A 16,812-nucleotide genomic window follows, 5' to 3' on the forward strand; every position below is an offset into this window, starting at 1 on the left:
TTTATCCTGGGCAACGACCGAGCCAGTATAGACTTCGTTTTGGTTTGGTTCTCCATATGCTAATGGGTTAGGTGCTCTTACTTCCACTCCTCACCTAAGACCTCTCTGGCTTGGTTGGACCTACCGGTAGTTACACTACCGCCAGCAAAGCTCTCAGCATCCTTGGAGCAGTTAGGCCCCACCACCACCACCACCACCACAACAACAAGCAAGCAAGCTCAATGGAGGCAACACCATCAAGGCCATAAACACCTGGGCCAGACCTGTTGGCATTATAAACTGGACGCAGGCGGAACTAGACAATTTGGACAGAAAAACAAGAAAACTCATGACCATTCATCATTCACTTCATCCTCGCAGTGATATTGACCGGCTCTATCTGCCTAGAAGATCAGGGGGCAGAGGACTCTTACAAGCAGTCAAAGAAGAAGAACATGCCCTGGCAGAATATGTAAAGCAAAGTGAAGAACCTGCTTTGATTGAAGTCAAAAATCAGAAACTCCTTAAAGCCCAGCAGACAAAGAATAAGTACAAGAAAACTGCACTACAAACTAGAGCTGACAGCTGGCACAACAAAGCATTGCATGGCAGTTCCTTGACAAAATTGAAGGAAAAGTTGATAAGGAGAAGACCTGGCTATGGCTCACCAATAGAACACTGAAAATGGAGACAGAAGGCCTGATTTTTGCAACCCAAGGGCAAGCACATGCAATTAAGACCAAGATCGAAAAATCAGCCAGTAACCCAAAATGCAGATTTCCTCTAGATTTCCTTCCCCAAACCTTAGAAAAAAATGTTTTTAATGGATTTTCCCCCAAGCAGCATATGATGGGAACGCATTCAGGAGAACTCATGAGAATTTACAAGATGGATTATTTTCTAAAAACGGAGGTAAAATATATTCTCAAGGGTATCTCTGAAGAGTCAACGTAACTGAAGACAAGTACTGACGAATTGCCATATGAAACAAGGAACTTTGGGAGACGTCTCTCTCTTCTAGGTAAACATGATCTGTTGATAAGGGACTCTTCCACGGCCAACAAGGAATGCACTGATGTTCTCAACACAAGACTCAGTTAACACCAAGATTCAAGACTATAATGATGACTCTTAAACCGAATTGGGCAAACTTAGGTTTTTGGATTACAATTCACAAGATCCACTCCAGGCTGGCATGGCCATTGGGATCTGTAGTCCACAAAGTTAACTCTTCCATGTTCTGCTCCTAAATCCCAGCCACGCAGATAATAACAATAATAATAATAACAATAATAATAATAACAACTTTATTTTTATACCCCGCCTCTATCTCCCCAAAGGGGACTCAGGGTGGCTTACATGGGGCCAAGCCCAAATAAAAACAATAGCAATATAAAACGCAACAATAGACAAAAGACATGCACAATTATAAAAATGTAAACATTAGCCAATAAAAACAAATGACAAGAACTGTCAGATATGCTAGAACAGCCCATGCCTGTGCTAGAATAATAATAATAATAATAATAATAATAATAATAATAATAATAATAAGTCCTAAACACTTGGGAAGTGTACTAGAATGGCCCATGCCTGTGCTAGAATAATAATAACAATAATAATAATAATAATAATAATAATAATAATAATAATAATAATAATAATAATAATGTCCTAAATGCTTGGGAAGTGTACTAGAATGGCCCATGACTGTGTTAGAATAATAATAATAATAATAATAATAATAATAATAATAATAATGGTCATCATCATCATCAGTCCTAAACGCTTGGGAAGTGTACTAGAACGGCCCATGACTGTGCAATAATAATAATAATAATAAGTCCTAAACGCTTGGGAAGTGTACTAGAACAGCCCATGCCTGTGCTAGAATAATAATAATAATAATAATAATAATAATAATAATAATAATAATAAGTCCTAAATGCTTGGGAAGTGTACTAGAACAGCCCATGCCTGTGTTAGAATAATAATAATAATAATAATAATAATAATAATAATAATAATAAGTCCTAAACGCTTGGGAAGTGTACTAGAACGGCCCATGCCTGTGCCAGAACAATAATAATAATAATAATAATAATAATAATAATAATAATAATAATTTCTAAACGCTTGGGAAGTGTTCGACTTGTGATTTTGTGATACGAAATCCAGCATAATAATTTACACATTAACATAATAAAATTAAAAGGTGACCATAATAAAACATGAGTTGGGCACCAAGAAGCATGCAGAAAAATTCCTGCAAAACAGCATGGCAAAAAATTCCTAATTCGGATTATTATAAAGTGGCAGTTTTGTAGTTGTGCAAAACTAAAGAAACCCTTGATGCTTCTCCATTCAAACACAGAACAAAAGTCCCCTCAAAACAGGAAAATCATCTACTTTTCTTGATGAAGACATCTGTACAACTTGAAAGCTCACCATTGCAATACCATATGATTTAGTTCTGATGGGGCCGGCACTTTGTGTCTTTCAAAATCAATCTTGGCGCAGAATGTGAAGATAATGACAGTACTTTGGACTCAAACTTACATTGTTCCTCTTGCTAACTAGTTATCGCGTTCCCTGGTGAACTCCAGCCAATCACAATTAACCAGACTGACTTTACACGAATAACACGGCCTGAAAATCATGCCTATTTTCTTAAGGGCTTTGGGGAAACAATGGGTAAATATAAAACAGGTGAGTGCTAGTTTTTCCAGCTTTGTTTCGTGGGATAGGCAAGTTATAAGACATGCTACAGTAGCATATATTCCTTTTATTACAGTTCTTAAATATTCCCAAAGGTCACCCTTTTATTCACTCCTTTGTTGTTGGAAGTATCTGCTCCAACTTCTTGTGTCCAGTTTAAGACTAAAACCACACCCTTGAGGCTTCAAAATATGTAAGCAATGCCAAAGATAGTGGAGTCGGCAGAACTTATTGCAACTGGGAATTGGGAGAAGCTTCATTAGCTTGCGTAGATCTTCACCAGATAGTCAGGTAATTTACTATAAACACCCTTGCAAACTATACAAAAAAATTGGCCTCTCATTGAACATCGAGAACAACAAAGTGCTCTTTCAGCAGGCATCAACCAATCCATCTGTAATGCCCACAATACAACTTAATGGTATGACATTGCAAAATGTTGTCCATTTCCGCTCCCTTGGTAGCCACCTCTCCACAAAAGTCAACACTGACACTGAGATACCAAACCACCCGAGCTCCGCGAGTGCAGCATTTTTCCAAATGAAGCAGAAAGTGTTTGAGGATCGGGACATTCGTAGGGAGACTAAGATGCTTGTTTATAAAACTACTGTCCTCCCAACCCTGTTTATGTCTGCAAAACGTGGACTGTCTACAGACATCACTCTCAACTTCTGGACCAATTCCATCAGTGTTGCCTCCAAAGAATCCTGCAAATCTCTTGAAAAGACAAGCGGACAAATGTCAGCGTGCTGGAAGAAGCGATAATCCTCTGCCATCCACTCCGCTGGACTGAAGGCCACTGTAATGAAGTACGAATTTTTGGTTTACAGATGTTATGTTTAATTGTGTGTTTGTGTTTTAAAAGGGTAAGTATTTCAGTTATTGCATCTCAGCACTCAGAGGCTGGTTGCCATGGAGAAGTAGGCGGAGCCAACTGCCGTTTTGTTGATGAAGGGCAGAGTTTAAAAAAAGAGAGTTAGTCTGTGCTCTGATGAGGCACAAGGAAGATTGATCCTAGGTTGAGGGGATCAAGGAGACTCAATTGTTAATTTTGAGTCGGTTTAAAATAAGTTTGGTGACTTATTTAATGTAGTCTGTGTCCTGGTAAGGCACAGAGAATCTGTGATCGTTTATCACAGGGGTGACTGTGGTTTATAAGTAGCAGAGAAAGAAGTTTTAACTACTTTAAGTAAAAGAAGTGACACTTTGGAGAGTTTGACTCATCTCATTCTAGTATTGTAACTGTTAATAAAAATACCTCTAAGTGAGAAACAACATTGTAACCACTAAGCTCTGTTGCCTGAATAAACTTGTTATTGTTCTTCCAACATCGAAGCCTCTGTCGCATATATTATAAACCAAGTTACGCTACCATCTAAAGTGAATAAGAAGAAGGAAGAAAAAAAGTAAAAGGTCTCCTCCCTGAGTCTTTGGTGGTTGCATCTTTACAAATTGGTGGCAGTCGTTATTAGTTCTTTACAGCCACATTGTCCAAATGCCTGATCACCGTCTCCCAAAGCAGTTACTCTACTCCCAACTCAGTAATGGAAAACGGAATGTTGGTGGACAGGAAAAGAGATTGAAAGATGGGCTCAAAGCCAACCTTAAAAATGGCGGCATCGACCAAGGGAGAACTGGGAAGCTCTGGCCCTTGAGCATCTAACTGGAGGGCAGTTGTGATGAACAGTGCTGTGGTATTTGAAGAGGAACAATGGAGGGTGAAAGGGAGAAGTGCGCCAAGAGGAAGGAGGTAAGTCAAGCCAACCTTGACAGGGCCACCATCCATCTGGAAATACATGTCCTCACTGTGAAAGTAAGACCATGCGGATCCAGTATATAGCCACTAGACATGTCCAAAAAATCGTTTTGAATCGTATATCGGAATTATTTCGGATTGTTCTCACTTTTTGATACGCATTCCGAGACATTGTCTCACAGCGCAACCAGCAATGTAATTCGAACCATTGTTGGCCCATTCTCTAATTGTCTCTTAATGTTTCATTAATTCCCCCCCCCCAATTGTTTTTAAATATATTTTTTAAAATATTTTTTAAAATTTTTTTGTTTCTGCAACCTACCTAGAATGGGAGCTTAGCGCAGCCTAATATGGCTGCCGCTCCCCAGCCAATCAGAAGCTTCCACGATGGACGCAAAGGTGGGGGCTAGGGTTGATGAGGATAGCTCAAGAAATGAGGGCGGGAGAGCCCTGTAAAAGTCCCCCCCCCCCCGGTTCCTTTTTTTTTGGCAATTGCGCATGCGCGTCCGCCATTTTAGAAACATTTAGAATCATTACGAATTTTCGGAAATATCTGAAATTTTTGGGTGAAAAAAATCGGAAATACTTTCTATATCGAAGCGCCAGCGCCCCCTACTTTAGAAACGAGAATTGAAACATTTTTTTCATCGATCGGACATGCCTAATAGCCACCTAGGACCCACTGTCAAGACCCTACGCTTTAATGGCAATCAGACTCATGGGCTATGACGGATAGCCTGTGATGATGATGATGAAGCTGTATAACCATTTCTTGATATAGGAGATTAGCACAGATCCAGAACTTTAAATCTATTGTGCAGAAAAGACAATAGTCCTGATCCTGTCCTGTTGCAACAAGAGGTTCTCCCCCATAATAGATGATCAAGGACGAGCAGAGATGTCCAGAACCTTCCCAACGCCAATGGCACCTTCCTTCCCAATGTGCTCCGCTCACCTTTCACCTCGCTAGCCCTGGTCAGCCAGCAATTGATAGCAATGCTCTGACTGTGGGTCTTCATGATCTGTCTTGTGGAGGGACCCAGGAGCCGGCTTTCTTGAGTGGACTTATCGTTCTGGCATAACAGCTCAGCTAGGTCAGCAGCAGGAGGCCACATTGTGATGTCACCGGTCTCCCTGGCTGACATTTAAGCCTAACATAGGCTACTTGCTCTTCGCCCCAGGATCCATCTCTTTTCCATGACAACTCAGGAGGACAACAAGCCAAGCTGCCCTTGGATTCTCTTTACAAGCTTAGGTCACCAAGTTTCATAAAGGTGAATCTTCTCAAAACCAAAGTCTCCCTCCTTCCCAATGCTAGAGGTTGCCAAATATCAAGTTCTTCTTCCTTGTCAGAAAATCAAATTCAACCCTTGCTGCAAAATAGGACAAGGTTCTACACCAGTGGTTTCCAACCTGTGATCTCCCTCCAACAAACAAGAGTCCCTTCTCCCACCCTGGACCTTCCACAGATATATAAACCTTTTCCAATATACCTCACAACCTCTGAGGATGCCTGCCATAGATGTGGGCGAGACGTCAGGAGAGAATGCTTCTGGAACATGGCCATACAGCCTGGAAAACACACAACAATCTTGTGATTCCGGCCACGAAAGCCTTCGAAAACAGTGAAAATCCAGTCTGCGAACCTCCTTCCTCTTTATTTATTTATTTTATTAGTTTTATTTCCGCTCCTTTCCGCAGAGCTGACCATTGCATTGGATAGACCACATCAGCTCTAGATGATTAAATATGGCTTTCTGTGGGTGAGCAGATGGCAACTACTGGATGGCACATGTTCCTATAAACAATTTTGTTCTCACACTATCACTGTATATACCGTATATACTCGAAGCTAAGCCAAGTTTTTCAGCCCTTTTTATGAGCTGAAAAAGCCTCCCCCGGCTTATAATCGGATCAAAGTCAAGCCAGCAGCGGAGCCCGGAGGCCGTTGCTTGCAATATATGATATATTTATCTCTCATCTTACCCTCCCTTATCAGTGTTTACTTTTCAAAGCCTCCTTCGCTCTTAACCAAGGGAATGTTTTGAAAAGAGAAAGAAGCCCTTGCAAGTCAGGAAGATATATCCATTAATCTTATAAAAGCATTTTCCCCTGAAATATTAATCTTTGCTACAGATACATAGGCATTTTCCCCTGCAAGCCTTTGCAATCCCTATGTACCTTTATATTTGTATCTATCTATCTATCTATCTATCTATCTATCTATCTATCTACATCAATTTTATATATGAATTTTCCCCTCATATGTTTGCAAGTCTTTGCAAATCCTATATACATATAGATATCTAGAGATTTCCATGTACCTGTATATCTGTATCTATGTGTATACATTATTTTATATATGAACTAGCTGTGCCCAGCCACACGTTGCTGTGGCGAAGTCTGGTGGTATGGGAAATAAAGTATTGAATTGGTGGTAGTTAAGATAAAGGGTAAAGGTTTTATCCTGACATTAAGTCCAGTTGTGTCTGGCTGCACACTGAAGTGGATTATATGGCAGTGTGGAGTCAAGATAATCCAATTCAAAGCAGTTAATAAGATTCTAAATGGGTTATATAGCTGTGTGGAAGGGCCTTGAGTCTACACTGCCATATACTGTAATCCAGTTCAGATCTGATAATCTGTATTTTATAGGCAGTGTGGAAGAGGCCTAAATGAGGCCTAACTCTGACTGTCCCCTGGGTTGAGTGGGTTGCTAGGAGACCAAGTGGGTGGAGCTTAGCCTTCTAACTGGCAGCAATTGGATAAAAACAATTTTCCTCTCCCTCTAATTAGGACTTTCTTTTTCTTTTCTTTTTGTTGTATGAACGTAGAGGCATGGATGAGGGGTTGTGCTGCCAAGTTTAGTGTTTCTGGGGTGTGTAGTTTTGTCATTTTGTCCTAGGCCGAAATTTCATTACCCTTTTATATATAGAGATTTTCACCTCACATGTTTGTAAGTCTTTGCAAATCCTATACAGATATATCTATATATAGAGAGATGTCTAGATAGATATATATGAACATAAGGCTTACAAATATTGCAGGGATTTTGTTCCTTGTGGATTTAAACCTTATTTCATTGACTTTGAACTTTGATTTGCTATTACTTACATATAACCTTCAATAAACATCTTGCTTTGCTTATATTCTGGGACACCAGTGTGGTTTTAAGATGCCCTGCAGCCTAGGGGTGCAACACAGGGTTCAATTTGTCAGGGTATTGTGAATTGTTAGGAATGTTTTTCTGTATAAGTTTCAGCAGCGGAGGAGTTAAAAAGAACCAGCTTTGATTGATGTAACACAGGACTAATGGGGTCAAGTCTGATTGACCGGGACTTCCTTCATGATCTGTGGAATGCAGGGGAGTGTTCGTGTGTTTGGCGTGAGCGTTCTCAGAAGATGGACAGAGAATGTTTTGCTCCGTAGCCGAGGAGACACTGCCATGTGTCTGGGACTTATTGCAAATGACTGCAACTGTATATAGTGATGTAAATAAAGTTTAAGTACCGTTGGATTTCCAACTGAACCTTCGACTACTGGTGTTTTGTTGACCAGTGCTGATTCTCCATATGAGAAGGCAGCCTGGAGAAGGAGGGATCGGTGAGACCAGGATGATGATTTTTGGAACCCACTCTGCATGGCAACTAGAGTCTCACCCGAACGTTTCCCTGACACAATTCCCCGCTTGGCTTTGGAAACCAATTGGGAAACCTTGGGTGAGTCAAATGCTCTCAGCCATAGAAGCCCTACAATACGTGCACCTTAGGGTCATCATGAATCAGAAACTACCTGAAAACATACAACAACAATGTGGAGAGCAATCGGCCTAATTTGCTTATGTTGGACTATGACAAGGACAAGAGGACCGTGTGAGTCTACTGTTCAAGTGACGTCTGAGCAAAGGAGTCCTGCCTTCTGACAGAGCTCTTTCCCTCCTTGGCTTCATTCCATGCCATCTCCCCAAAGCAGGCCAAAAATGCGAAGAGATCATGCTAGCCCCAAGCTGTGCTTTGATTTCTCCCCATTCTATGCCCAGAAATGATTCCAACTAATTACGCAGCATCAACAGACAAGACAACAAGCAGGCGGGGAGCCCAAGGTAGGGATAATATGAGCCTGGCCAGACAAGGAGAGATTATCTGCCGAGCTGCACAGACAAAAGTGGAGGGTGGGAAAAGTGCAACGATAATACCCACTAATCTGGCCAAAGGACAAATATTCAGTAAAGACTAAACTGACAAAGAGAATAAAGGCAAAACACAGTAGTGGAACTCCAGGAAAGCTACATCTCAGTAAATAAGATCAAATTGGAGAAGAAATCATAAGGACACTCTTCACCGCCTCATCCCTTTCCCCAGCTATCCTCAGTTTTATAGTAGATGCTGCCTTTCAAGAACAATTTGCTTGCAGGGTGGACTGATTTAATTACTGGATCCCCAATAGAAAAGCCCAATAGAATTTCTCCTGGATGCATCTTCTTATATTTCTTCAACTGTGGCACAAATCTGGATCACTAAAGTGAATGTAGTTACAATTTCTCGCAGGGTATAAAAGTTGGTGTAATTTTTACTATAATGTTTTACTGTAATGTTCTTTCTGTTATACAGTAGTGTCTCACTTCTCCAACGTTCTGGATTATCCAACGCATTTTTGTGGTCAACGTTTTCAATACATTGTGATATTTTGGTGCTAAATTCGTAAATACAGTGATTACTACTTAGCATTACTGCATATTGAAATAGCTCCATGCAATGTTGTTGTGCCAGCTGTCAGCTCTAGTTTGTAGTGCAGTCTTCTTGTACTGATTTTTTGTCTGCTGTGCTTTGAGGAGTTTCTGATTTTTGACTTCAATCAAAGCAGGTTCTTCACTTTGCTTTACATATTCTGCCAGGGCATGTTCTTCTTCTTTGACTGCTTGTTTTACTTGTAAGAGTCCTCTGCCACCTGATCTTCTAGGCAGATATAGCCGGTCAACATCACTGCGGGGGTGCAGTGAATGATGAATGGTCATGAGTTTTCTCGTTTTTCTGTCTAGATTGTCCAGTTCCATCTGTGTCCAGTTTATGATGCCAGCAGTATATCTTATGACAGGCATGGCCCAGGTGTTTATGGCCTTGATGGTGTTGCCTCCATTGAGCTTGCTTTTGAGAATTTTTCTGACCCTTTGTGTGTATTCTTTGCTGACCACAGTTTTCACATGTTCATGCTTGATGTTGTCCAGCTGTAATATGCCCAGATATTTATAGGCCTCTGGCTGGTGACACTTTATTGTTTGACCATTAGGCATATTTATGCCCTCACTTTCAATGATTTTTCCCTTCTTCAATGCCACTGTCGAACATTTGTCCAAATCAAACTCCATGCTGATATCAGTGCTAAAAATTCGGACAGTGTTGGTCAGAGACTGGATTTCAGTTTCCGTTTTTCCATACAGCTTCAGGTCATCCATGTACATCAGATGCGAAATTTTGTGCGAATTCTTAGATGTTTGATAGCCGAGATTTGTTTTTTGTAAGATTGTTGACAGAGGGATCATGGCAATAATGAAAAGCAGAGGGGACAATGAATCTCCCCGGAAAATTCATCTTCTGATGTTGACAAGTCCGTAGCTTTCATTTCCAACAAACAGTTCAGTTTTCCAGTGCTCCATCATGTTTTCAATAAAAGTGCCAACGTTTTTACAAATCCCGATGGCGTCCAGGCACTTGATGATCCAGCTGTGTGGGAGTGAGTCAAAGGCCTTTTTGTAGTCAATCCACGTCATGTGAAGATTAGCTTTTTGGCTTTTACAGTTCTCCAGAATCATTTTGTCAATTAATAACTGGTCTTTTGTGCCCCTGCTTTTCCGTTTGTTGCCTTTCTGTTCATCTGGCAAGATGTTTTTTTCCTTCAAGATAGTCTTGAAGAAAAAAAACCACTATTATTATTATTATTATTATTATTATTATTATTATTATTATTGTATGACACAGCAAACAAGATAGATATGCTAGATTTCGTATCACAAAATCACAAGTCGAACACTTCCCAAGTGTCTAGGACTGTGTGATGTATTTTCAGATGATGCGCGCAGATCCCAGTAGGGTGGCCTTTTGCAGTTATTATTATTATTATTTTATTATGACACAGCAAACAAGATAGATATGCTGGATTTCATATCACAAAATCACAAGTCGAACACTTCCCAAGTGTCTAGGACTGTGTGATGTATTTTCGGATGATGCGTGCAGATCCCAGTAGGGTGGCCTTTTGCAGTTATTATTATTATTATTATCATTATCATCATCATCATTATTATCTTGCCAAGAAAACCTGCGACAAGTTTGCCATTGGTCGCCATGAATTGGAAACAACTTGAACATTCAGAACAGCAATATTCTCTGTGTGGCTATAGAGACCACAAACCTCCATACGGAGTAAGAAAGAAATCAGAACACTGAAGTCCTGTAAGCAGCAGCAGCAGCCTTGATTCACTAATTTATTATTATTTATTATTTACAGTATTTATATTCCGCCCTTCTCACCCCGAAGGGGACTCAGGGCGGATTACAATGAACACATACAGTAGAGTCTCACTTATCCAAGCTAAATGGGCCAGCAGAAGCTTGGATAAGCGAATATCTTGGATAATAAGGCGGAATTAAGGAAAAGTCTATTAAACATCAAATTAGGTTATGATTTTACAAATTAAGCACCAAAACATCATGTTATAGAACAAATTTGACAGAAAAAGTAGTTCAATACGCAGTAATGTTATGTTGTAATTACTGTATTTACAAATTTAGCACCAAAATATCACGATATATTGAAAACATTGACTACAAAAATGGCTTGGATTATCCAGAGGCTTGGATAAGCGAGGCTTGGATAAGAGAGACTCTACTGTATATGGCAAACATTCAATGCCAACAGACAAACAACATATATAGATAGACACAGAGGCATTTAACATTTTTTCCCAGCTTCACGATTCCAGCCACAGGGGGAGCTGCTGCTTCACTGTCCACTGGTGGCTGTACTTCCTCATTCCTTTCCTCGTGTTTTGCTGGCAGTTTTATGATGTTGTAAATTAGTTAAATTAGCCTCCCGCATAGAGCGTACCTAAATTTCCCTAATTGACAGATGCAACTGTCTTTCGGGGCTGCATAGGTCAACAGCAAGCCAGGCTATTTAATGGTCGGGGGCTTAACCTGACCCGGGCTTCAAACTCATGACCTTTTGGTCAGTAGTGATTTATTGCAGCTGGTTACTACCCAGCTGCGCCACAGCCCGGCCCTAAGATCTTTTCAATTTGCTCACCGCCTCACCCTCTGCAACATGCCTCTGATATAGCTTACATTTCCGCTGGCAGTGCAGCTCCATGTGCTCTGGAGCACTCTTTCACAAGTTGTATTTATTTTTTGGTTTTGTGTTGCTTTGTTCTGAAGCAAGGCTGGCATATGGTTTATTGAAGCAATTAAGGGAAGAGAGCCTTCAAAGAGTGGAAAGCTGCGCTGCTTCAGTGCGCCCATGTGTTCAAGGGGCTGGCACCGTCCCTGAGCATCATTTAGCACTGCAGAGAGTGGCTCTTGGCCAAGGGGGCTTTGATCTGGAAACGTCCCGTTAGAGGCTTTGTAAACCATCCAGTCCAGACTAGAGGCCCGAACACTTTAGATGGTCAAACAACATTTAAGAATAATGGCTGAAAAACAGTGTGAGAGTCATCCCTTTATCAGGATTGTAACAACAGCAGCTGTCAAGCTTTTGACTGCAGCCCTTCTTCAGACTAAATGTTAGGAAAACTCAAACAAATGCTAGCAACTCTGGGACGCTGCAAGAGCCTCTCATTCATGTGCTATGATTCCACTGGCTTTGGAAAAGAAGAAGTCACATCACTCGCTCCAATTGTCTGTTCATGATTCAATTTGGTGCCTTTTCAACAACAACAAAAGAAACCCGCTGTTTTTTTCCTGGAGGGTCTCTTCAAGCGCATTAAGTGAGTCTGACTCTGCAGAAGAGCTTAAACGGCACAGGCAATAATACGTCCTATCATAACGTAGCACATTTACAACATGGAATAGAGAAAAAGAACTAGATTCTTATTGAGGAGGAAAGCGGGTTTGAAATTCCGTAAGAGTCTTCCACAACAAAACACAGAATTAACCATTGAATCCATTCCGATGTCTAAACTAGCGAAGCATCTCTCGTTTCCTATCCCTTCAATACATCAAATTTAATTGTTATACAATGATTGTCTGCAATTCCCCTGTTTTCAGAGTATTGTTCTTTATTTACTGTCCTGATTTTAGAAATTATATTGTTCTGTATTATTATACCACAGTAATTATTATATACAGTAGAGTCTCACTTATCCAAGCTAAACAGGCCGGCAGAAGCTTGGATAAGTGAATATCTTGGATAATAAGGAGGGATTAAGGAAAAGCCTATTAAACATCAAATTAGGTTATGATTTTACAAATTAAGGACCAAAACTTCATGTTATACAACAAATTTGACAGAAAAAGTAGTTCAATACGCAGTAATGTTGTGTTGTAATTACTGTATTTATGGATTTAGCACCAAAATATCACGATATATTGAAAACATTGATTGCAAAAATGGCTTGGATTATCCAGAGGCTTGGATAAGCGAGGCTTGGATAAGTGAGACTCTACTGTATTATATTTATGATCCTATATTTTCAGCCAGGGTTGAAAACGGCTCTTCCTTGTCATATAATTTGATCTTTATTTTTCTAAGTTTTTTTAAATTGAAAGACATAGATTGGATCTCTATGTCTTTTGTGGCCAAATTTGTTGTGATTTGGTTCAGGGGTTTTGTTGTTTACTCAGTCCTACAAACGTACATTACATTTATATATATATAGATGAACATGGACAATTTAACTCAACAACTCAGAAACTACCAGGGAATCCACACAAAAAATAGCGGACTGGACACTAGTAAAAGAATATATGAAACAAGAAAAAACGAAATTTATAATTAAATAAAATGGAAGACGCATGAGAAGTGGATTCACATGCGAAGAAGAAATAAAAAAGAGGTGCATAGAAAGAGTAGAGTCTTAAAAAACATAAATACCCAAAAGAAAGAGAATGGAAATTAATAAAAATCCCCTAGGTAATTTCACACACACTCCATCCCTTCCCCATCTACCCCTTACCACCCCTGCTTTTAACCTTATTTTTGTAAGAAAAAATAATCAATAAAATTTATTTTAAAAAATAATTCCTTTTGCTCAGCTCCTCCCAAGCCCTAGGGATAGCAGCAAAAGGACAAAAAACAAACACAGAATAGGATGAGTGGGTTTGCAGGCATCTCTCATATTCTGTCCCTGAGAATGGGATCCATTCAAAGAACTTCTTCCCATCAAACCTCATGTGACAACCGTAGCATAAAAATCCAGTTCCAACTTGTGCACAAAGACGACTTGGGAAGCAACTTTTTGTGGAAGATAAATCCTAAATCCCACAGAGAAGCCATTGAAATTCACAAACACGTGGACAACTTCAACAGAAAGGAGGAAACCATGAAAATGAACAAAATCTGGCTACCAGTATTAAAAAAAACTCAAAAATCAGAACAGTAAATAAGAAGCAACACTCTGAGACATGGGAACTAGGGGCAGTTAACAAAGAACGCCCCCAGGCTGAAAGTAGCCAGTAGATGAAGCCATTCAATGCAAGTTAGGGTGATTAACTGGAACATTTACGCTGACCTCCAATTGACAAGAGTTCTTCCCTCACCCTGGACTTCCCACAGATATACAGTAGAGTCTCACTTATCCAACACTCGCTTATCCAACATTCTGGATTATCCAACGCATTTTAGTAGTCAATGTTTTCAATATATCGTGATATTTTGGTGCTAAATTCATAAATACAGTAATCACTACATAGCATTACTGCGTATTGAACTACTTTTTCTGTCAAATCTGTTGTATAACATGATGTTTTGGTGCTTAATTTGTAGAATCATAACCTAATTTGATGTTTAATAGTCTTTTCCTTAATCCCTCCTTATTATCCAACATATCCGCTTATCCAACATTCTGCCGGCCCGTTTATGTTGGCATGGCCCCATGTAAGCCGCCCCGAGTCCCCGTTGGGGAGATGGCGGCGGGGTATAAATAAAGATTTTTTATTATTATTATTATTATTATTATTATTATTATTATTATTATTATTATTATTATTATTATGTGAGACTCTACTGTATATAAACATTCCTTGCTTGGTTTTTCCATACCTCACAACCTCCGAGGATGCCTGCCATAGATGTGGGCGAAAAGTCAGGAGAGAATACTTCTGGAACATGGCCACACAGTCCGAAAGACATACAACAACCCTGTGATCCCGGCCATGAAAGCCTTCGACAACAAATCCCAAAATTTCCCAACATTTGGTTGTCCAAAATAGAATGCCTCCAACATCCTCAGGCTTTTAAGGAGCAGAGGTTTCAGGACCAATTCAGCCAGGATTTTTTCAGAATTTGCACAGCCTATAAAACAGCAACTTTGTGCAGATGTTCCAATGCCCTCTGGCTAAGGAAAGGGAGGTATGGGTTTTAAGTCTCTCCCCCCCAAAGGCTTCCTATTCAGATTGCTGTTCCGCTGTGATTTACACCGCAATCTGCGCCGTTAGTAAATAAAGTCAAGAGAGGAAGAGCGGAGGGGGAAATGGGTCAGTGGAGCCGTCTGCTTGAATTGCTCAGATCGGCACAGCATGCCTCGCTAGGGAGCTGCCAATTGCTACGCTTATTCCAGCTTCCAACGCTCAATATGTTCAAAGTATACACCTGCCAAGCTAAAAAGAGTCAAACACACTCAAATCTGGCCCTAGCCCTCAACGAGAATAAGCCGCAGAGACACGCATTCGATGCCCAGGCTGCCTGACTTGGGGAAGTTAATTTTGGATTATATATCCCAGAATCTCAGTCAGTTGGCACGGGTGGTTGTAGTCCAAAAGCAACTTGCTGCCAACCTGAGATTGTGGGATTTGCAAGAAAAAGCAACAGGGTTGGGAAGTCACGTGCAACTTTAGTTGTTCAGTAGAGTCTCGCTTATCCAACCTTCCCTTATCCAACGTTCTGTATTATCCAACGCAGTCTGACTTTTAGTAGTCAATGTTTTTGTAGTAAATGTGATATTTTGGTGCGAAATTTGTAAATACAGTAGAGTCTCGCTTATCCAACCTTCCCTTATCCAACGTTCTGTATTATCCAACGCAGTCTGACTTTTAGTAGTCAATGTTTTTGTAGTAAATGTTGTGATATTTTGGTGCGAAATTTGTAAATACAGTAGAGTCTCGCTTATCCAACCTTCCCTTATCCAACGTTCTGTATTATCCAACGCAGTCTGACTTTTAGTAGTCAATGTTTTTGTAGTAAATGTTTTTGTAGTAAATGTTGTGATATTTTGGTGCGAAATTTGTAAATACAGTAGAGTCTCACTTATCCAACACTCACTTATCCAACATTCTGGATTATCCAACGCATTTTTGTAGTCAATGTTTTCAATACATCGCGAGACTCTACTGTACTGCTCTATTTCCTCGAAAGGACTCAGGGCGGTTTCCAACATGTGTGCAAAAACAGTCAATTGTCAGAAACAACATTCAACAACTTGAACACAGCAAACATAATAAAAACACATCATAACAAAGACTAAAACAGTTCAGTTAAAATAGACACAGTTTAGGGCAAGTAAGGAAAAGGAAAAGGAAAGGGTCTAAGGCTGTTAGGAAGGAAACGCTAATAAACTATAGAGAAAATGACAAAAGGGAAGCCAGAAACCCACTTTTAAAATCAATCTATATATATAAAAGAGTAATGAAATTTCGGCCTAGGACAAAACAACAAAACTACACATCCCAGAAACAGTAAACTTGGCAGCACAACCCCTCATCCATGCCTCTATGTTCATACAACAAAAAGCTCCAGCTACTCCAGAAAATGGCCAGGCTTTGAGATTGCAAGGCTATTCACTGCTATTCCATCTGGCCAACAAAGGATTCCCATAAGCCACAGCAACGCGTGGCCGGGAAAAGCTAGTTTATGTATATATGTTTGCAGTTCAAATGTATACGTAATTAGAATAAGGATGTATGTTGTGAAGTTTGATATGTCATCGTGGCTCAATGGCTCTGTGTTTATTTATGCATAAGGTGTGTTATTGAGTGTATGTTTGTTTTCTTGAAAAAATGTCCGTTAAAAATATTGGGGACAAAAAGGAATACGACTTCCCAGAGCCCAGACTATGAAGGTTTCCAGTGAAAATATCTAGAGAGTATTAAGTTGCCTGTCCTTGCTCTGACCATTGCACAATGCTATATTTCCTCCCTCTTTTACCATCCCGA

The 16,812-nt window shown here is 40.0% G+C and overlaps 1 protein-coding gene across 3 annotated transcripts in view; it reads right to left on the reverse strand.

Moving 5' to 3' along the window:
- The window catches only part of capn15 (calpain 15), a 128,522-nt gene that overhangs the window by 41,675 nt on the left and 70,035 nt on the right, over positions 1-16,812 (reverse strand). The window contains exon 1 of one of the 3 annotated variants that reach the window (XM_003229091.4): positions 5,409-6,510. The exons of the other annotated variants lie outside the window; for them this stretch is intronic. The gene's annotated coding sequence lies outside the window, so the exon portion shown is untranslated. Of the gene's footprint in view, positions 1-5,408; positions 6,511-16,812 lie in introns of those variants that run through there. 3 annotated transcript variants of the gene reach the window in all.

This window comes from Anolis carolinensis, unplaced genomic scaffold (genome assembly GCF_035594765.1).
Source record: "Anolis carolinensis isolate JA03-04 unplaced genomic scaffold, rAnoCar3.1.pri scaffold_13, whole genome shotgun sequence".
NCBI classification, from domain to species: domain Eukaryota; kingdom Metazoa; phylum Chordata; class Lepidosauria; order Squamata; family Dactyloidae; genus Anolis; species Anolis carolinensis.